At 38.4% G+C, this 23,939-nt stretch overlaps 1 protein-coding gene across 5 annotated transcripts in view; it reads left to right on the top strand.

Annotated features, from left to right (window-relative positions):
• MPPED1 (metallophosphoesterase domain containing 1) overlaps positions 1 to 23,939 on the top strand; it is an 881,293-nt gene that overhangs the window by 779,052 nt on the left and 78,302 nt on the right. The window lies entirely within an intron of this gene.

Raw genomic sequence — 23,939 nt, 5'->3', positions numbered from 1 at the left:
AATTTTTTTTTTGTTTCGCTCCCGGTCCGCGAACCGGGTAGCTTCCCGTTAGCTCAATTTGCTGCCGCGACCCAGTCCGCGAACCGGTAAACGTTCCGTCTGCGCAACTGCCGCGTTAGAAAACAACATCGTGACGCGTCGCGTAACCGCGACGTATCGCGTTGTCGCGTAATGCGTCATATGACGCGCCGCGTTAGCGCACCCGGAAGTGCTCCGGTGCGCGAAGCGAGGCGCGAAGCGCAGCTTCCCGGAAGCGATCCGGGGCGCGGCGCGGAGCGCGTAACGTAAGCATAACAGGTCATGTGACTTGTTAATAAAACTTCCTAATGATGTACGGCTAGGTCATGTGACCTAAAAATAACACTTTTCATTGGTTTAGAACTATTTTTTTTCCCAAATGATGAAAAGCCCTCCTTGTTTCCTCACTCTGACTTTCGACTTTGTGAGAGGAAGACCTTTTTTGATCACTTAGAAATGGCAAGTCTTGTAGCTGCAGCTGGTGCACCCCCACCACCACCACCACCTCCTATGAAGAGAGGACCACCTCCTCAGGTTATCGTTCAGCAAGAGGAGGAAGAAGAGGAAGAGCAGCAAGAGAGGCATTTTTTGCCTGAAGAGCCTAGGAGGTCCCATGTCAAGGAAAATGTCATTTGGCAATTTTTCAAATATCCCCAGGGCCAAAAAAAAGTAAATGCCCGCTATGTTACTTGCCTTATCTGTAAAAACGATCTGTCCAGAGGGACAGATAAAAAATATAGCTATGGCAATTACACCATGCATCGCCATATGCAGAGGTGGCACCCTAATAATTATAGTGCTGCGCAGGTACGTGACCTGCAGGATAACCCCCCTCCTGTGGCCAGAACATCAAATGTAGAGGCAGTGACGGGACCAGAGGCGAGGGAGATGGTCCCAAACATCCAGCTAAAGTTTGGGATTGTCAAGCATGTCTGCATTTTTTGCGGCCAACTGATTTGCTACAGGGAGAGTAGCATCACTTTAATCAACAGAGCTATCGACAATCATAATTGTCCAAACCACCCCAGACAATAAATTATCTTTTTTTTTGTTGCTCCTGTTGAGCCCTTTATAATGAATCATTTTCGTTTCTCCCCCCCCCAAAAAAAACCCCCAAAAAATATAAAACCGTTCAAAAAATACAAAAAAAGTAAAAAAATGTTCAGAAAAATAATAAAAAAAATATAAAACAACAAAAATAATTAAAAAAAAGTTCTTTTCAGAACTACCTCCCCTTTATAAAAAATTGCTAGAATGTTTAGCACTCTGGCAACCTCTATTTCTTTTGATTCGTTTCCCGGTTCGCGCGCCGGTACGCGAACCGGAAGCGAACCAGAAATAAAAAAATAAAAAAAGAAGAGTAAGTATAAGGGAAGGAAAAAGAGAGTAATGTTAAAAGAAAGACGGCTAGAGGGAGTAACACAGAGATACTGTTTAATAGATCTATTTACCGAAGAAAAGATGGAAGAGGGTATAATTGTGAAAAACAAAATAGATAAGGAAGTGAAAGAAAAAAAGGAGAGTAGAAGAATAATAAACAAGAGTTTCTTAGAGAATGTGAGTGAATGTTCAAAATAAGAAGAAAAACAGTAAAGGATGTGGAATGAGAGGTAGGGATAGAACCGGACTAAAAGAACAATCCTGAGGGAAAGTGTTAAGAAAACAGTGAGCAAAAGTAAATAGGAATAAAACAAGATGTATGATAGTGACTAAGGTTAAAACATGTGGAATAACAGAGAGAAAAAACAGAAAGCAGAAAAGAAGAAGTGACAGAAAAGGAATGATTGAAACAGTAAAGAAATGTAAATAACATAGGGGCATATTATCAACACAGGCGATAAAATTATCGCTGCTTTTATCGGCAGAAAACTGCCGCTAAAGCCGCGTTTGCGGCAGAAAACTGCCGCTAAAGCCGCTTTTGCGGCAGTTTTCTGCCGATAAAAGCACCGATAACTTTGTCGCCTGTGTTGATAATATGCCCCTTAGTGTGTTTGAACTACAGGGAGAAAGCATAATGAACAAGTAGTGAAAGAGTGATGAGTCAGAGATAGTGAGAGTAATAGAGACGGAGTGAGTGAACAGGAGTGAGGAACTATGAGAACAGAGGGACTGAGAAAAGGAGTGGAAGGAATAGAGTAAGTAAGTAACAGAAAAAGGAATGAGGGAAGTAGCAAAGGCAGGAAACTGTCGGTTAAAGAAATAAAGCAGTGGAACTAATAGAAGTTAAATGTGATAGAAATGTAACGAAAAGAGTACAAAACACTTACCTTATAATTGTCGTTAACTTAGTCACTTGTTATTTTTATACTTTCAATCTGTGAAAGAAACAACAAAAATTTGAAAAATATTAAAACATGTATTTAAAAATTAGAAAAGACAAGGGAAAAGATTGACAATCATCCAATTTTACAAAGAAATAAAGTTAGAGATGAACATGCAGAAAAAAAAGAGAAAGAAACGGTGATAGACAGTCAGAGACAAAAATAAATTGAAATAGAGTAAATTACTAAGAGAAAAAAAAAGAAGATACTTTCAGTGACAGAAAAGAAGGATAGAAGAGAAAACTAAATTGAAGTTGTGTAAGCTACTAAAAGAAAGTGAGTAAGGTAAACTATATAAGAAAAGGGTGAATAAGGAAAAGAGAGTGAGGGAGAGAGGAGACAGAGGAAGTGAAGGAAAGAGTGTCAGATACAGACTGAGTGAGGCATCTACACAATGTGATTCATAATGTTAGGAAACACAGGTAATGTAATTGAAAAACGTTCCATTTTTTTTGCTCATTCCACAATCACATCACTTGTGTTTCCTTTGCTTAGGTATCTCATTGTGCAGATGTAGTCTAGCATATGAAAGACTACGCAGAAGGTGAGCACTGTATGCAACAACTTTGACACTTACAGAAGCCTCAGTTTCTCCATGCACCCTACACAGTCCTAAATATATACATTTTAAACTGACGGTATCTTGTTGCAGATGAAGTGAGGCCTATCTTGCAACATGGTGCATCTTTTGCACTGCTGCTGCGTCACAAAAGTGATGCAACGGAGGCGCAAAAGAGGCGCACGGCCATCATAAAACTGCCCCTAACATTTTAAATGATTGTTTCAGGATGCCGATAAGGTGTGGCCTATCCAGAGATTTGTTTGAGGTGAGGCCTACTCAGAGTTACAGATTAAATTTAGGCTTGTTGAAGAGTACAGAGGAGATAATACATGTGCAGGCCTACCAACGAAGTGAGTCATGTCCACTGCACTCTTGAACAAAGGCCAGACCTCCTCTGTCTCCCTGGACAGGCCTAAACCTCATCTGCACAATGTGATTCGTAATGTTAGGAAACACAGGTGATATAATTGAAAAACGTGCAAATATTTTGCTCATTTAACAATCACATCACCTGTATTTCCTCAGCTTAGGTATCTCATTGTACAGATGTAGTCTAGCATATCCAAGAGTACGCAGAAGGTGAGGACTGTATGCAACAGAGCAATGTACATTACTCACCTCCCTTGACACTTACAGAAGCCTCAGTTTCTCCATGCCTCCTACACAGTTCTAAATGTATATCATAAATACAAAAAGTACAGAATTAATTATACATATTAAATGGTTTATTTTTGCTGTTCTCAGAATATATCAAATTTCACTTAAAACAGTGACTTGAAGGTATTCATCATATAACAGCGGGGAAAAAAACACAATCAAAATGATTGTGTTTAAAAAACCCATATAACATAACCAATCAGAAATCAGAACTCCTTAAAAGTAACTTACTTTCCATGACGTCGAAGGATGTCCTATGAACAGCTTATACTCTGTTGTGCTGTTATTATTTTCAGCCCGCCACTTTCTGAAAGAAAAGCTCCATCGTTTTGACAAATATGTTACATACAATAAATGACTTCTCGCTCTCTACCGCACTTCTCCTCAAGGCCAAATCGTGTAAGAGCCATTTATAACTCTTGGAATTCTTCTAAGCAAATCCCGTCATTTTCTTTTTCTGTAACTTTCAGAAAGAAAACGTTCAAGATCACTTTCACAAACCTGTACTAGTAATATTTTACCCTTCTTGCTCACTCATGTTCCACATTTCCTATGACACTGATACTGCTTACTATGAGGCACACTTACACTACCTCTATGACTACTACAATTATTTAATTCTCTACATCACTTTTAATCACAAAGCAATTTAAAACAGTACATAAAATTATATCAACTCCTAGAATCATTATAGGCCAGTTACCTACCCAAAATTCTTTCTTCTGAAAACAGAAAGTAAGAATATTTTTAAGTCAAAAGGCAACATTGTTTCATAGTCAAATGTGAATCATTTCCGAAACATCAGCTTTTTTTACATTTTCAATAAGCTGTGTAATAAGTGGATGTTGTCAAAGGACCATCATGTCATATAATAGCTGTAGTTAGAAATGTTCTTCCTAAAATCAACGACTGTGTAGCCACAACATTTGTAATTAAAGTTGAAAACTTACTTTCATCAGGTTTATATAGTTGGAATTTTTAAATGACATTATAACCAAAAGTTTGTTCAAAAAATGTAGACAGCGTGGCAGACTTACATTACCTCTACTCCATGTTTTGATTGCCTGCTTGAATTAGCTTATTAAAAGAAACAGTTTTTCTGAACTCATTCAAAGTGCAGTTATTTTTCCATGATGTCAAATGTTATGGTAAGAATACCGTTTGCTTTGGGAAATACTCTGTTGTCCTTTAACTAATCCGTGCCCACCACTTTCTGTAAGAAAACCTTCTTTTTTTTCAGGAACTACTTAAAACTCAAAAATAACTTTTTACTCTGTACTACACTTATCCTCAAGGCCAAATAGTGTAGGAGCCATTAGAACCTTTTGAAATTCCTCAGAGCAAATCCCGAGATTCTTTCTCTAAAATTTTGGTTGTAAAAACACCAGGTAAGAATTTTTAAGGTCAAAAGGCAATTTTTTTTTGAAAGTTAAAACAGAATCATTGCAGAATGACCAGCCGTTTCTAGACTTCAAATAAACTGTGTAATGTCCTGATGTTGTTGAAGGACCGTCATGATATATAATTGCTGCAGTTACAAAAGTCCTTCCTGATATTGACAACTGCGAAGCCACAAATTTTTTTATTAAAGTTGTCAATTTTGTTCCATCAGGCCTACATCGTTGGAACATTAAAATGACATACTGGCCATATGTTCGTATAAATAATGTGGACAACATTGCAGACTTACATTGGCTACACTCCATGTTGTGATCAGCTGCTTTTACTAGCTTACTAAAGGACACTGATTTACTGTCTGGCAAAGTTAAATATATAAATCTTTCAGACTCTACACTACTACTAGTACTTGATACCCTACAGTTCTCGCAGTCATGCTGCCATTGATAAGAAAGGCCAAACAGATGATCTACATCTACACCTTCATCTTGCAATACATCAAGAATATACATTAAAAACTCCTGACAATCTTGCTGAATATTTTGAGAGAATTGCGTTTCACCTGAACATTTGTCTAACAGATTTCGAATTTCAGACACACTTTCTATTTTTGTTCTATCAGTGCTACATTTCTCTAACACAGAGTTCAGTAAACAGCAAAAACTTTGATCCGAATTGATCACAATCTGTTGTTTTAAAGTTTCTACAGAAAATACAACATTAACCACTACATTAGCATAGCAGTTGACACCAGAACTATTTTCAAATTGAAAACCAACAACATCTTCAACAGAATCCATTTTCTTTCTGCTTATAATTTTGAGTTCATCGACTTTTCGTCTTTTTGCTACAACCTCCCTACTATTGGTCACATTTCTTCGTTTCCGGCCTACAACACGTTTCTCAAAGAAAGGATATTGAGGCAAATGTGGCGCATACTCTCTTCTTAACCTATTGTATTCCTTAACACAATCTAGATCCGCACAAATGTTTGTGACATCACACTCAATCAAGTACAATCCCGATAAAGTTCTGACTCGTGACAATGCCACATATGCCATACCCTCCTTGAACACAGAACTGCCAATATTCACCAATGCACTGTCTACACTTAAATCTTGCGATTTATGGATTGTCACCGCATATGCCAAGCAAACAGGAAACTGCTTACGGCGAACATATAAGTCTTTTACAAGCAAAAACCTAGCAGAGCAACGACCAATTAGCTGTACTTCCTCAATGCCATCAAATTTAATATTTAAAAATTCAATTCCATCTCTATTTCTGTATTTCTCAAAATCAACAACATTACCCATTGATCCATTTACCAGACCTCTTTCAACATGTAAATTCCTTCTTAAAATTATACGGCAATTTAAGCACACATTCAGAGTCTTTTCAAAACCAGCAGTTTTAGATATAGTCTTCTCTAATGAATCCAATTTAGATTTCAAATTCTCAGACAAAATAATTGTTGCTCCCATATGCTCTATTCTGTCAATAGCTTCCAGTTTCACAATCTCTTGGTTTTCTAAATTCAACATTTTATTGTTGAAGATGGCACATTCTGCAAGAGTTGGCATCAAACATATTCCAGATTTCTTCTCAGTAATTTTCCGAAAAATATTCTCTGGCAGAACGTCTTCTTCTGGATACAAATTTGACAGTTATCGTGCATGTAAAGCTTCTTTCCCATGCTCGGTCACTTTTCCGATTCTAACATCTTTTAGAATATTCTTATAATCTTCATCCTTCGCTTGACGCATATTTTCACGCAGTTCAGCATAATTGAAGTTTAACCATATATTGACGTTGCCAATGCTCCCTAGGCACTTCCTGGTATCTTCATGCGTGACCATTTTGAACACAGGTTGTCCTTTCACTGGTGTCAGCTGCAGAAGATCACCGAAAACAATGATGTGTTTGCCACCAAATAACACATCATACTCCGTTTTGAGAACTTTTTTGCATTCTCAAATGCACAAAGGCAAGCATGACATTGGAAACCATGCTTACTTCGTCAATGATAAGAAGTTTCATTTTCCTCAAGACTCTTGAAACTTCACAACAAGCATCTCCAGATAACTTGTGGTATTGTAATTTGTTATCATGCTCCACTGGCAGCATCAGTAGACGATGCAAAGTAATACCTTTAATGTTATGTGCTGCCAGTCCAGTTGGAGCGGTGACAACACAAGACAGCGATGACTCAGTCCTTTTCTGCAAATAACATGAAATTGCTTTAATGAGGAAACTTTTTCCAGTTCCTGCTTCTCCACTCACGTACAGTCGGACAGGCTTCAACGACGTACATGAGCACTCTTTCTTCTCATGACTTAATCCATGATTAATTTGGTTGGTAACTTCGTCATATATTTTCCTCTGCTCAACATTGAGTTGTCTTTCTAAATCTTCTAAGTTAACCGCATCCTCCTGAGCATGTGCCATGGCTCTTTCCACTTCAATCATGGCAGTGGCAGCTTCATTTTCGATAACTGGTCCTCCTAGTGGATCCTGACTCAATGAAACAGAACTCTGACTGTCCTGAGAACTGTCTCTAGCAATCCCGGCTGCAATTGTTGCTTCCTGCTCGATTTCCGCATTCAACATTTCTAGATATTTTAGAAAAACAGGACATTCTATGGTCTCCTTGGCGGCATTGAAAGAGTCTTCATAACAGAGCAAATCTCCAAGCAGTTCCTCTTCTGCACGCCAAGGCTTGAAAAGTTGCAAAAGTGCTAAATAGAAAAACTCTTTTCTTTCAGGAGATTCGCCACTCAATTTTCGATGGTTTACCAAGTGGCATTTTCTTTGCTTGACCAGACATCCCTCACTTCCAATTACAGCATACACTCCTTTATCAATATCTTCTTTGATGTTCCTCTTGAATATGTAATTTTGTAGAACCTCATACAAACAAACATTCTTGAGGTGACTGCTTCGATTTGGATAATATGTATCCAACATGTTGGTCTTCAAAATATCGGTACTGTTTGGCTCCTTTTCCGCCAAATACTCAATTTCCCGCACAGGTTTCAGAACTCGATTACGCGTTGCAGCAAGACCAAGACTCGCCCAAATGATACTCCTAGATTTGGCATAGAGACTTGCTGAAGAGAACCGGTCAGAACATTCGTAAGCTCCGATTTCTCGATGCGACAACATCTTCAGACTGAAACTGTACAACTTGTTACTGAGGCTCTTTTCATGGGAAATGTCCTCCCACATATCCTTCAATTCTGTCTTTTCTTTTTTGGTGATGTAAGATGTCACATACCGAGCCACAGCCATACAGTTATCAGCCACAAACTGTATATCCATGTTAGCATTCCACATGGACAAAATCACTGGGTTGTAGTCGTTGATGTACTTGGACTCTTCGTTCCTTTTCAAATTGTATGTATTTTTGGGTGATTTCCTCGTCACATTATGTCGCAGCGAAGACATCAAACTGTTCACTCTTCCTTTAGAAATCACCGGTCGTGGAAAGGCGAAACGACATTTTGTGTAGAACTTGTCCTTGTTTCTGAATTTACGACGACAGTACTTTCCACAACGATGGCTTTGGAAGCATAAAACTTGTTCTCTTAGGCTTTTGTCTTCCTTTGTGTTTGGAACAGCACATGTAGAATACTGTTCTATGAAACTCATCACTAAGTCATCCGCATCTGTTCCAAATTTGGGTGCATCTTTGATCCATAGCAGCATATGTATATGAGGAGCACCTCTTGCTTGGTACTCCTTTCTCCAGAAGAAATCCAACACCTCTCCAAGAGGTGGATTTTTCTTGTTCATGATGAAAGATATCATAGCTTCAAATCTATGATTGAAGTACCTGCATACATTCACTGGATCCAAAGAGCACAGTTCACCGGGTGTCTTGAATTCGATATTTTCAATGTTTCCATTTGCCTCTCGTAGAAATTCAAGTAAGTCTTCCCAGCCATACTCGGCACAGCTGAGAGTGAGGAACCATGTGGGAGTTACTAAATTCCTCAGCATACATTTTAAATCTCCATGTCGACGGTACCAGTACTCATTAGTACCACGCTGACATGCCATGAGATTAATCAGGTGAGAATCCAAAATACTGTCTTGCACATCGACTTTATCCATAAAGTCCCTTGCTGAGATATTTTGCATCTGTATACCACTTTTCAAGATGTGATTCACTGCATATGACAGTCCAGACAGATCGCTTTCAAACAGTAGATGAAACAAATAGGGAATGCATTGACGAAACCTAGGATCTTCTGCATACAATCGTAAAGTCCGGTATTCAGAAGCAGGAATTTGATCAGGTCGCTCATCATATCTTCCTCCTTGACCTGTTGGAAATAGTTGTGGGAAACACCGAGCTTCCAAACTTTCCTCCCAAACACTAATGGGACTCCCTTTGGCTTGTTTCATTTGAAACAACTCAATAGCATTCCCCATGACTTCCTTGGAATGCAAAGGATGAACACTATAATGTTCATATATTTCTTCATTTTTAGAGGCGTCTACTTTCTCAATTTGTCCAGCACACAAATCGCTGTCCTCTTCTTCACTTACTTCCTCTTCTGCAACATATACATTCTTGTAGTACTTATTGTTTTTCTTCAAATACAATGTTGCCTTTTTGACTTTCCTAACATCCACTAAATCTTGCCAGATTTTCTTACTCTTTGTCGGAACCCCATTAACTAGGATAACCAGAGGTTCCTCTTCCACTTTCTCTACTCCAATTGTATTAATGTTTTTCTTCAAATCTAGAGGCAAATAAACAACTCTTCCCTTTAATCCTCTCTGTAAATCTGATGGAGGCAATTTCCCTGTCTTTGGCTCCATTCGTACAATAGCCTGAAAGGGATGGACACTTTGAATCAAAATAGATTCATAAGTATTTAAATCCTTCAATTCAGAAGGAATCTCAACCAATTCCAGATTATTATGAACCGCTCTAGCAGGCATCTGGTTTTGATTTAATTTGTTACAACAATAAGTACACACACGTTGATCCGATCCCAAATCAAAACAATTTTCTACCATCAAGTATGTTGCGAAATCCTTTCATTCACTATTATTTTCCCTTTCACTTTTTGCATATAAATCCACTAACTTAGTCTGATTCTTATAATAAGTGCGTCCACAACACACACAAGTGAAATTAGGCCTCTCACTTGATTTCACCTGAAACGTGGCAATTTCCTTCTGAAAATTATCTGTACTGGAAACCTGTACACTCTCTTCCACATTACCTTCTTCTTCTGGGTCAATTTCAACATTCTTCTCTTTACTTGCAAAGTAACAAAACTCAATTTCTTCACAAATATTCTTCACATCTACTTCAGAACCATGCAAAAGAGCAGTGCATAATTGTTTGAGCATAATTGCTGGACTCTTAGCATAATACAACATTCTAACTAATTTCCTCACTTTATTATGATGCACTGCTAGCATCCTGAAATGATGAAAAACACTCTGGCATACTCTCCTGGAAAGACAAGCCAGTGAATGACCATGCAAACCTGTCATTTCTCTCACTCTGCAAGGATCTAATTCTTGCAACAACTTCATTTTCTGTTTTAAAGTTTTCTTATTAAATGTCCGTACAAAATCACAAAGCAAATTGATGGAATCCTGTCGCACACTGCAAATACTACTACACTTCCAGGTGTACACTGGTCCCTTAGGTCGGCTTCCTAAAACCATATTACCTAACACCTCTTCTGCCTCTGTTGACACAAGTTTTTCTTTTTCAACCGGACAACCATCTTTCACCTCATATGCTCGACCGCTGGTGTCAACTGCATGCACCAAATCATTATCCTGGAAATAACTCTCCTCATTAAAAAATGCCTCACAACTTGAACTATGCATCCATTCTCCTGAAAAAACTTCACAAAAATTACTACGATTAACTGTTCTCTTCCATCTACTATTTGTTTTGAAATCATAAATTACCTTGTTTAGTTTCCTAATTCTATTGATTATCAAAATAAATAACTTTCGCTTAATTTCGAATGCCTGATCAATAATTTTCTCAATGTTTCTCTTTCTCTTATAAAAAGCCACTTTCTGTTGACGTTTCTTAACATTTTTTAACAAATTGCCAATTATCCTGTTGCGGAACATTCGTCTACGAATGTCCCTAAACGGATTTTTCCTTCTACTACCATGCACAGAGTTATCTCCTGCTCTAGCAGTAACATTTTTGATTGGCCTTTCCTTTCCGTTTAAATTGGCTCTCTTTTTCTGGACTAAAACATGTTCTGCAGTGATACTTTTTTTCTGCAAATGTTTCTTAGGAATGATTTCGTTGTCTTACCCGGAGGTTTCTTGGTGACTTGACGAGTTTTTATTGTCGAGGACTGCTGCAAGCATGTAGTAAGCTGCTGTCTTTGACGTTTTGTAGCCTTTCGGCTTCTTTGCTTCGATGGCATAGTGTAGTTTTGAAATGATCTGCAGTTGAATATGTGGTAAAATATAATAAAAAATGTTATTAACCACTATTACCAAACAGTAAATCAATAACAGTCGTCAAAAAATTAACACACTACTTGTCAATTCTACATACAATAATTTTTAGTGCATTGGCAAATTTAAAAATCACAAATAGTAGCAAAGAAATAGAATGCTTCTACATTTGACCTGTGCTCTTTTTTATGTGAATCTGAACTAATTTTATTAGCATATTTCACTATTTTATTAAAGACACTTCACACAAGCTGTTTTTAAAGTTGTGTTTAATTTTAAATGAAATGGTTAACATGGTTACTTTTCATTTCCAGTAACTTTTAAAAATAACTCTTTATAGTTCCATAGGCTCAAGCAGGTCAGCTTCCCACCCTATGTCATACAATTCTGACAAATCGGCATCCTCATCATGTTCTTCATCATCCTCAGGATTTAAATCATCCAAGGGATCTACTTCCACTGATGTTTCAATGACAAGTTCAATGATAATATCGAGATCAACAGTTTGCTCATTATCACTCATGCTTGATGTTCTCGTTATCTTTAAAAAAAGAGAACAACAATGAGATGTTGCAGAGTAAGAGACAAATCTCAGAGACTATAATAGTAAAAATTGTTTAACAAGAGTAACATTTTGCAGATATTATTTAACCATGTCCAGCGATGCTGAGGAGGTGAGGCCTATGTCCAAGTTTTCAGTGAACAGGACTCATCTCTTCTTAACCTTGGATAAGCCTCACCAACTCTGTGTCCCCTGCTCATACTTAAATGGAAAGGGGCAGATTTATGTTAACTGGCGCATCCCCAGGGATGCAACAGTTAACGTGCGCTGCTGCTCTGCCACCCATGATGTGCCGCATTTACAATGTGGAGCACCATTGAGCAAAAATAGCACAGATGCGTCACGCATCTGTGCCGCAAAAGCGGCACATTGCAGGAATCACGTCGTAAGCGCGACATGTCTACTACAATGCACAGAGGCAAGCCACACATTGCATGGTGCATCACTCCTTATGGCCGTTTCAAACAGGCATAAGGATTTGATTCAGCAATGCCATAAAGCTGACTCAGTGAAATCTTCTAAATTTCACCGTGTTAGTTTTACAGGGCTTTCATACAAATGAATGCCCACCCTGCAACAAAACGCCCACATGAAACCTGACACAGGTTTCATGTGGCACAGGACTTTACACCGTGACACATCTGCCTAGATGCATCAAGTTGTAAATATGTCTCAACATAGCGCATCTTTTGCGCCGCCGCTGCGTCACAAAAATGACGCAACAGCGGCACAAAACAGGCACACGGCCATCATAAATCCGCCCCTAACATTTTAAATGATTGGTTCAGGATTCCGATAAGGTGTGGCCTATCCAGGGGTTTGTTTGACGTGAGGCCTACTCAGGGTTACAGATGAAATTTATGTTTGTTGAAGAGTACAGAGGAGATAATACATGTGCATGCCTACCAATGAAGTAAGTCATGTCTACTGCATTCTTTAACAAAGGCCAGACCTCCTCTGTCTCCCTGGACAGGACTAAACCTGATCTCCACAATGTGATTCGTAATGTTAGGAAACAAAGGATGATGTAATTGAAAAACGTGCAATTTTTTTTGCTCATTTCACAATCACATCACTTGTGTTTCCTTTGCTTAGGTATCTCATTGTGCAGATGTAGACTAGCATATCAAAGAGTACGCAGAAGGTGAGCACTGTATGCAACAATTTTGACACTTACAGAAGATTCAGCTTCTCCATGCCCCCTACACAGTCCTAAATGTATACAGTTTAAAGTGACGGTATTTTGTTGCACATGAAGTGAGGCCTATCTTGCAACATGGTGCATCTTTTGCACCACTGCTGCGTCACAAAAGTGACGCAACAGCGGGGCAAAAGAGGCGCACGGCCATCATAAATTTCCCCCTAACATTTTAAATGATTTATTCAGGATGACGATAAGGTGTGGCCTATCCAGAGGTTTGTTTGAGGTGAGGCCTACTCAGGGTTGCAGATGAAATTTAGGCTTGTTGAAGAGTACAGAGGAGATAACACATGTGCAGGCCTACCAATGAAGTGAGTCATGTCCACTGCACTCTTGAACAAAGGCCAGACCTCCTCTGTCTCCCTGGACAGACCTAAACCTCATCTGCACAATGTGATTCGTAATGTTAGAAAACACAGGTGATGTAATTGAAAAACGTGCAAATATTTATGCTCAATTCACAATCACATCACCTGTGTTTCCTCAGCTTAGGTATCTCATTGTGCAGATGTAGTCTAGCATATCCAAGAGTACGCAGAAGATGAGGACTGTATGCAACAGAGCTATGTACATTACTCACAATAAAGCATTTCTTTTTTTTAAAAAACGATTTTCTGATCATAATTTGAAAACACAACACAGCTCCTATGTAGAAGCACACCCTGTCAGTACTTAAATTTGCCAAGCACACATGGGTGCGTATTTACAAGGACCTTGCACCACGGGGAAATGACTTAAATTAAAATGGGGAAAATAACATCAAAGTGACTCAAAGGCCTTGTAAATATGCCCCAAGCAGCCTATGAAACTCTAGCAGTACATATCAAGAAACCTAATTGACTTCAAAAAGTGTACACGGCCATCATAAATCTGCCCCTAACATTTTAAATGATTGGTTCAGGATGCCGATAAGGTATGGCCTATCCAGGGGTTTGTTTGACGTGAGGCCTACTCAGGGTTACAGATGAAATTTAGGCTTGTTGAAGAGTACAGAGGAGATAATACATGTGCATGCCTACCAATGAAGTGAGTCATGTCCACTGCACTCTTTAACAAAGGCCAGACCTCCTCTGTCTCCCTGGACAGGCCTAAACCTGATCTGCACAATGTGATTCGTAATGTTAGGAAACACAGGTGATGTAATAGAAAAACGTGCAATTTTTTTTGCTCATTTCACAATCACATCACTTGTGTTTTTTTTGCTCATTTCACAATCACATCACTTGTGTTTCCTTTGCTTAGGTATCTCATTGTGCAGATGTAGTCTAGCATATCAAAGAGTACGCAGAAGGTGAGCACTGTATGCAACAATTTTGACACTTACAGAAGATTCAGCTTCTCCATGCCCACTACACAGTCCTAAATGTATACAGTTTAAAGTGACGGTATCTTGTTGCAGATGAAGTAAGGCCTATCTTGCAACATGGTGCATCTTTTGCACCACTGCTGCGTCACAAAAGTGACGCAACAGCGGCGCAAAAGAGGCGCACGGCCATCTTAAATTTGCCCCTAACATTTTAAATGATTGATTCAGGATGACGATAAGGTGTGGCCTATCCAGAGGTTTGTTTGAGGTGAGGCCTACTCAGGGTTGCAGATGAAATTTAGGCTTGTTGAAGAGTACAGAGGAGATAATACATGTGCAGGCTTTCAATGAAGTGAGACATATCCACTGCACTCTTGAACAAAGGCCAGACCTCCTCTGTCTCCCTGGACAGACCTAAACCTCATCTGCACAATGTGATTCGTAATGTTAGAAAACACAGGTGATGTAATTGAAAAACGTGCAAATATTTATGCTCAATTCACAATCACATCACCTGTGTTTCCTCCGCTTAGGTATCTCATTGTGCAGATGTAGTCTAGCATATCCAAGAGTACGCAGAAGAAGAGGACTGTATGCAACAGAGCAATGTACATTACTCACAATAAAGCATTTCTTTTTTTTAAAAAACGATTTTCTGGTCATAATTTGAAAACACAACACAGGTCCTATGTAGAAGCACACCCTGTCAGTACTTAAATTTGCCAAGCACACATGGGGGCGTATTTACAAGGACCTTGCACCACGGGGAAATGACTTAAATTAAAATGGGGAAAATAACGTCAAAGTGACTCAAAGGCCTTGTAAATATGCCCCAAGCAGCCTATGAAACTCTAGCAGTACATTTCAAGAAACCTAATTGACTTCAAGAAACGTTTTTAAACACATGAAGTAAACTATTTATTCACCCACATTCATGGGGAAGTGACTTAAAATGCCCTAACACACATGAAAGCGTATTTTTAAGCCCTTGCACCATTTTTGCGTCACTTTTAACATGGCTATGTAACTCAAAGAAACAAAGTCTAAATTTGCCAAGCACACATGGGGCGTATTTACAAGGACCTTGCACCACGGGAAAATGACTTAAATTAAAATGGGGAAGATAACGTCAAAGTGACTCAAAGGCCTTGTAAATATGCCCTAAGCAGCTTATGAAACTCTAGCAGTACATTTCAAGAAACCTAATTGACTTCAAGAAACGTTTTTAAACACATGAAGTAAACTATTTATTCACCCACATTCATGGGGAAGTGACTTAAAATGCCCTAACACACATGAAAGCGTATTTTTAAGGCCCTTGCACCATTTTTGCGTCACTTTTAACATGGCTATGTAACTCAAAGAAACAAAGTCTAAATTTGCCAAGCACACATGGGGGCGTATTTACAAGGACCTTGCACCACGGGGAAATGACTTAAATTAAAATGGGGAAGATAACGTCAAAGTGACTCAAAGGCCTTGTAAATATGCCCTAAGCAGCTTATGAAACTCTAGCAGTACATTTCAAGAAACCTAATTGACTTCAAGAAACGTTTTTAAACACATGAAGTAAACTATTTATTCACCCACATTCATGGGGAAGTGACTTAAAATGCCCTAACACACATGAAAGCGAATTTTTAAGGCCCTTGCACCATTTTTGCGTCACTTTTAACATGGCTATGTAACTCAAAGAAACAAAGTCTAAATTTGCCAAGCACACATGGGGGCCTATTTACAAGGACCTTGCACCACGGGGAAATGACTTAAATTAAAATGGGGAAGATAACGTCAAAGTGACTCAAAGGCCTTGTAAATATGCCCCAAGCAGCCTATGAAACTCTAGCAGTACATTTCAAGAAACCTAATTGACTTCAAGAAACGTTTTTAAACACATGAAGTAAACTATTTATTCACCCACATTCATGGGGAAGTGACTTAAAATGCCCTAACACACATGAAAGCGTATTTTTAAGGCCCTTGCACCATTTTTGCGTCACTTTTAACATGGCTATGTAACTCAAAGAAACAAAGTCTAAATTTGCCAAACACACATGGGGGCGTATTTACAAGGACTTTGCACCACGGGGAAATGTCTTAAATTAAAATGTGGAAAATAACATCAAAGTGACTCAAAGGCCTTGTAAATATGCCTCAAGCAGCCTATGAAACTCTAGCAGTACATATCAAGAAACCTAATTGATTTCAAAAAACGTTTTTAAACACATCAAAAAAAACAAATATTTTCCCACATTCATGAGGAAGTGGCTTAAAATGCCCTAACACACATGAAAGCGTATTTTTAAGGCCTTTCCACCACTTTTGCGTCACTTTTAACATGGCTATGTAACTCAAAGAAACAAAATCTAAATTTGCCAAGCACACATGGGGGCGTATTTACAAGGACTTTGCACCACGGGGAAATGTCTTAAATTAAAATGGGGAAAATAACATCAAATTGACTCAAAGGCCTTGTAAATATGCCTCAAGCAGCCTATGAAACTCTAGCAGTACATATCAAGAAACCTAATTGACTTCAAGAAACGTTTTTAAACACATGAAGTAAACTATTTATTCACCCACAATTATGGGGAAGTGACTTAAAATGCCCTAACACACATGAAAGCGTATTTTTAAGGCCCTTCCACCACTTTTGCGTCACTTTTAACATGGCTATGAAACTCAAAGAAACTAAATCTATTTGTAAAACACTTGACACAAAGCAACATTTTAAATACACAACTTTCTTCATAAATTTATCCCTAAAGCATACTATTCTCTATCTAAATTAAATGAATCTTTTCTCACTTTAGCAAATACTTTTTGAGTTTCAAAACAGTCTCAGACACACACCAATCTTTCTGTAGCAGAGCAAAGGGTATGCACTCCAGAGGCTGCAACCAACAATGGCACAGAAATGCTGTAATTCATCACACATATCTCTCATGTCACCCAATCAAAACTCTTCCCTCACTTTTTTCAAATCAACACCCTTCCCCCTCTGCCCTTTCTGCCTTTTTTCCATAGCAACCACCTCCTGAAAGACCTCTCATGTTTACAAGTTCACACAACAATGTTTCAATTGAACTCTGAACTCTCAGTACACCTGCGTATCCAGTGCAATCTTTCATAAAATGATTTTTTCTTGACCATTCAAATTACATCTTTCAAAGAACTCATCCATGCACCCTAACTTTCTGTTTCCAGCAATCAAAATCCACCAATCACTGCTACTGATTCATTAGCACAGAAAATCCACAGTTTTTTTCATTACATACTCCTACTGTTTCAACTGCCATTTCATTACCACACTTCATCTGACTGCAGCAGAACCTCCTCTCACTATGTTTTCTGTCTGGATTGTTGGACATAGTTACATCCATGGGGCTCAAAGGTATGCTGATAACAGACATTTACACAACCTCAATTTACAAAATGTGGAAATCAACTGGATTGGCCACAGAGGATTAAGATGTCACCAATTGATACCATTGGTGAAAACCTTTTTGTATTTGCCAAAACCTGACCTGTTAATTGTGCACTGTGGAGGAAATGACTTGGGCACTTTGACTGGGGTAGGTCTGGAAATGCTTTTAAAGGACACCTTTGAGCAATTAATGGCACTATTTCCTCAAACTGCCTTGGTATATTCAAATATATGCCAAAGACAGAAATGGAGGTGGTCAAACGAATTTTGTCCACAAATTGAGAAATCGAGGAAGCATGTAAATAAGTCTGTTTCAGCTTACATGAGAGACCATGGAATGGGCTCCATCTACAACAATAACTTGCGTTACTACATGCAAGATATCTACAGAGAAGATGGAGTTCACTTCTCAGATGAGGGGAACAGAGTTTTCATCCTGAATTTAAGACTATGTATTGGTACCTACTTATAAGTACCTAAATCTACCACACACCCAAAAGCTCTTCTCAGAGCTACCCTAACTATGATCACAATAAACAAATTTTAAATGTAACTTTTTTTTTTACTAATTTTCACAATTTACGCTTTCCGGAGCGCTACCCGGTACGCGCACCGGACGCTAACCGCGCGAAAATTAAAAAAAAAATGTTTTTTTTCGCACATATGGGCCTCCTCAGCCACCCTCAGAAAACCTAGGGGGTCAGGATACATCTACCGTGCCCCCTTCTACCCATTCTGAACATTATTTGCCCTCCATCTTGTATCTCAATTCTACCGAAACACAAAATGGAGGACTCCCGTAACGCTGCCGGTTCGCGTACCGGGGCGCGCACTGGGAAGCGCTCGCTGAAAAAAGGTGGGAAAGTAATTCACAGAAAAACCACTTGAGACACTTTCACCAAATATAGATTAGCTCATACTACATACCAATCCCTACCATTTTCACAAATTTGATTGGAATTCCATTTAGCCATTTAGCCTGTAGACCTCTCTAAATACCCTGAGGTAAATTACTTCACAAAACACATCTGAAGTGCTGGAATTGACAACCAATTAAAATGTTACTTTCATTTTCTACTTTTTTTACCTGACATTTGATTGGTTATGTACCTGAATATATATAAAGAAAGAGAGAGAAACACAGCCATTTTGACTACTACTTCCTGAAGTACATTGCAAGAGCATTTTCACTGACAACTTAAACTTGTTTTTAAAAGGTAAGATGTTATTTTGAAAACTAAAGTATATTGTGCACTTTAAGTTAATATGGAAAACTTTTTCTGATAGTTATATACTATCCCTCTGTAATAGTTATAGATTTAGACTTTTCTGTTATAGTTATGGATGGATTTAGGCTTGTCTTGTATAATTATGAATTTACTAAGGTTTCATCACATACACATTTTTATATTTCTACTACCAGTCTGATACCATACACTGCCCAAAGATAAATTCACTGTTAAATTAATCCCAACATTGCCCTATCTCCACTGATATATATATATTTTTTTATGCAAATTTGAGGCAAAATGGAAGGAGAACAAAAAGTGTCATTTGAAATTGTCCTTGAAGAGACCAATCAAGAAAACATTAAACCAAATGACATTGAATTCATGGATGAATCACAGGACCATGAACTACTACAATGTGTACAATCTGTAGATTTCCTCCTTCAAAATGAGGACATATCAGACACTCAAATGTTGCAAGTTATGTTCACTGAAAATAAGGACATTTCGGACACTCAAATGTTGGAAGTTATGTTCACTGAAAATGACGACATTTCGGACAGTCAAATGTTAGACGTTCTAATAAATTTTGAAAAACAATCACAAAAATAAAAAAAAAAATAAAAACGGACAATCAATAAACATACAATATTTGAAAAGTCTATCATTCTTTTTTCCTCATAGTACGCTCCCCGGACCGCTTCCCAGTGCGCGTACCGGGCGCTCCCCGCGGGGCCCTTTTAAAGCCTCCACATCAAACCTAGGGGGTCAGGGAGGATCTACTATGCCCCCTTATGGTCATTTCCCCCTTTGTTTTGGCCTCCTCTTGTCTCTCGATCCTACCGAGAGACAAGATGGCGGCCGCTCCGGACTGTTTAGAATGTTGACAGACACCGGAGAGCCAATCAGCTTCGCTTCGCGAAGTTCCGTTACGCGTCCGGTACGCGAACCGGGGCGCTAACCGGAGCGCTGTTACAGATATATATATTTTTTTTAACGTTAATTTATCAAAATCCACTGGAGCACATATATTGAGACCTAGCAAAAGCACATCGGGCAAACAATATCTACAATTTTGCCAATTTTCGTGGAAATCCATTCAGCCGTTCGAGCTAAAAGTGAGTCCAACCGCCCTATGGAAAATTGCATGGGAAAAACGCGTTTTGGGACCCCCCTTTTTCATTTTCAGGGGCTGCTCAGAAACAAAATGTGCCATTTTCCTGAAAATTTCAGCCAATTCCGTCCTCAAACGCCAAAGTTATTCGACATAGAATTTTCAAAAATCCCATAGGAAAAAAATCCTAACTATAAATACCTACTGGCGATATATATTCACTGAAAAAACCATAGGTTATAGACCATATATAGTTAGGAATTAGCATTTACAAAACCTTGAAAATTCACTGAAAAAACCATAGGTTATAGACCATATATAGTTAGGAATTAGCATTTACAAAACCTTGAAAATTCACTGAAAAAACCATAGGTTATAGACCATATATCGTTAGGAATTAGCATTTAAAAAACCTTATTTTACTCACACAAAACCATTGAAATTCCATATATAGTTAGTTGCACTAACTATATATCGCGCACCCGCAATCCACTGCTGATGATGTCACATATTACATCATTCATGACATGGTCAGTGACATCACTGATGACATCACTGATGACATCTCAAATTTGTGATGTGATGTGGTCATTGATGTCAAATGAGATGTCATCAGTGATGTCATCAGTGATGTCATTTGAGATGTCATCAGTGATGTCATCAGTGATGTCACTGACCATGTCATGAATGATGTAATATGTGACATCATCAGCAGTGGATTGCGGGTGCGCGATATATAGTTAGTGCAACTAACTATATATGGAATTTCAATGGTTTTGTGTGGGTAAAATAAGGTTTTTTAAATGCTAATTCCTAACGATATATGGTCTATAACCTATGGTTTTTTCAGTGAATTTTCAAGGTTTTGTAAATGCTAATTCCTAACTATATATGGTCTATAACCTATGGTTTTTTCAGTGAATTTTCAAGGTTTTGTAAATGCTAATTCCTAACTATATATGGTCTATAACCTATGGTTTTTTCAGTGAATATATATATATATTCAAAATAGGATATCCATTCCATAACACAAGGAAATCATCCGGCACTCGAACAAGGGTATCGTTGGTTCAGGCTTATTTATTTATTTAAGAGTTACATCCATGAACGCGTTTCGGGAGTCAAGCTCCCTTGATCACAATGTTTTTGCCGCCATTACGGACTAGTAAAAATACACAAAAAAGGTAGCAAACAGTGTAAAAGGACATTCAGATCCTGGTCAAGCCGTCTCCTAATGTGGTGGCCATTTTAGCACTTGCAAATAGTGAAAACATTGTTCAGCAATAAAAGAGACAATCATGTTTAGGGCAAACGCCAATAACACAATACAAACAGCCTGTTATCACATTTTTTATCGTTTCAGAGCAAATGCATAAAAGGATATTCTTGATACAACGCAAGTGCATTTTGTAATCAATTTCATTTGTTCAAACGATAAAGATTCCACATGTATTTGGGCAAGTGCCCGTAAACCACAAGAACCTTGGGAAAGTATTCATAGCATTTTTTAACAATTCTTTATCACATGCTGAACAACTAATGTTTTCAATTGATCACAATCATTAGACCTTAGGCAGCTGGCTCAAAAATGTATTAAATTATACCACGTGGCTTTGTCTGTATAACTAACTGTTCTAATCAGAATGGAAAAACATTTCCTAGTAATGCAATTTTACTCAAAAATCCTTATTATTTTCATAAAGTGCAAGTGCCTATTTGTAAACAATAATACTCTCTTACTGTAAACATCTACTCTACATAATGCACATAGACCAAAGATAAATAATAAAGTGCTAGTGCTTGGATATGCTACAATTCTACTGTAAACTATCTACTCCTCTTGTACGTCAAAATAGAATATCCCATAGATAAAGTGCTAATGCTTAAACGGAAACAGTAGTACTCTATACTATTTATGTAAACAATCTACTCCTATTGCACATAAAAATAAAGTGTCAGTGCATGAATAGTTAAAAAAGCATTATCCATTCCATTCTTTTACTTCAATGCCACTTCAATTTTACACATTATACTACCACTCATGTATTAAAAGAAAAAAGAGATAAAAGAGTTTTTGTCAATTAAATACATTAACAATTCATAATTTCGATATGCAGTTTCGATTTGCTCGAGGTTGTTCTATTATTTCTTTGAATACACATGTGATCAGTTCAGACAAGTATGAAGATCCTCATCTACATTTAAGCCCTGTGGCTCTTTACAATTAAATTCTAGAATAAAATAGGTCTCCAACCTACTTAGTTCTCCCTTCCTGTCACCTCCTCTCTTTTTCTTTGGGACCTCTGCAATACAGGAATATTGTAGGCCTACGGGGTTACTTTGGTGGTGTGACTCAAAGTTCCGTGCTACAGGGTAGGATCTGTCCTGATTCACAATTGCACGTCTGTGCTGCAGGATTCGCTGGTGCACAGGTAAAATGGTGCTACCAATATAGACTCTCGTGGACAGTTGCCCCTTACTATGGTGCTGTTTGGAGCTTGTGACAGTTGTTCTCTGATTGATTATTGAACTTAAACGTAAGCTAGACGCTGTATAGGACATAACATTCCCTGCAGAATATTTGTAATATTGAGGAGAACTTTGGCGTGGGGTTTGCATTATGCGGTAGCTTAATCTAGTAGCTGTACTTTGCCTCCGTGACATTTGTGCATTTACTGCTTCCCAGCTTGTTTGCCGACCTAAGGGATCAAGAGGAGATTGGAAGCGCGTGTGAGGCTGTTCTATAACAGGGGCTGGGACTGCGAGACCCAGGCTGCAGCGCAGGACCACCAGAGCGCACCTGGAGTCTCTTCCCGCCCCTGCTCCTCACTGATTGGCTGTTTGTTCCAGAGTGGCCTGTGATTGGCTGCCCACCTCTTCAACTCGTGCTCGGACGTGCCGTGGACGATTGAGGACGGGACGGGCCCCCCCTCTTTGGTTTTCTTCTTTTTCTTAACCGTATCTTGGTCTTTACTTAGCTTTTACCGAGCACGATATCTATAGTGGCAAGTACTCTTATCCGTCTCTTGTGAGTTTACTGGGGATAATCAAGAACCATCTACAATAGTAATATCCTCAACGATATCAGTGACGCTATAAGAGATTTATAATTCTTGACGACGATCAGAAAACAAATGGGCTTTAAGAAACTGAGATCTCGGACAGTATATATGAAAAGAATGGGTACTGAAAATGCAGTACGAAATACCACTGATAAAGCTATAAAACAAGGTCGTTTAACCCATACACCAGCTATTAGTGCTTATTTCTCTGCACTCTTGCCCAAAGAGAACCAAGATCTACAATCGCTAAGTAAAGAAATAAATTTCAGTGTAACTGATTCTGCTGAGGAGATTGAAACTACTCTAACGAAACCTACTCCAACGAAACCTAGTTTTCAACTCAAAGAGGAATGTTTGGAATTAGACCTAAGTAACAAATTATCAAGTACCCCGAAAGATTTTCTTCCTTCAGATCATGAAACGACCAATCTGAAAATTGTAACACCTATAAAAAGCAGAGGGAGTGTAACGTTATTCGACGATACAAATATCAGCAAACAAAATATTGCGATAGAGAAAACTGACCTAGGAACAAACAACAGTATCCTGTTAAAAACCTCTTCACCTATCGCTTTGCTTGATCTTTCCATGGACCCCTTCAATCTTAAAAACAACAATAATAC

Source organism: Lissotriton helveticus, chromosome 1_1, assembly GCF_964261635.1.
Source record: "Lissotriton helveticus chromosome 1_1, aLisHel1.1, whole genome shotgun sequence".
Lineage (NCBI taxonomy): Eukaryota > Metazoa > Chordata > Amphibia > Caudata > Salamandridae > Lissotriton > Lissotriton helveticus.
Note: the sequence above shows the minus strand (reverse complement) of the source record. Positions and strands in the feature narration are given on the sequence as shown.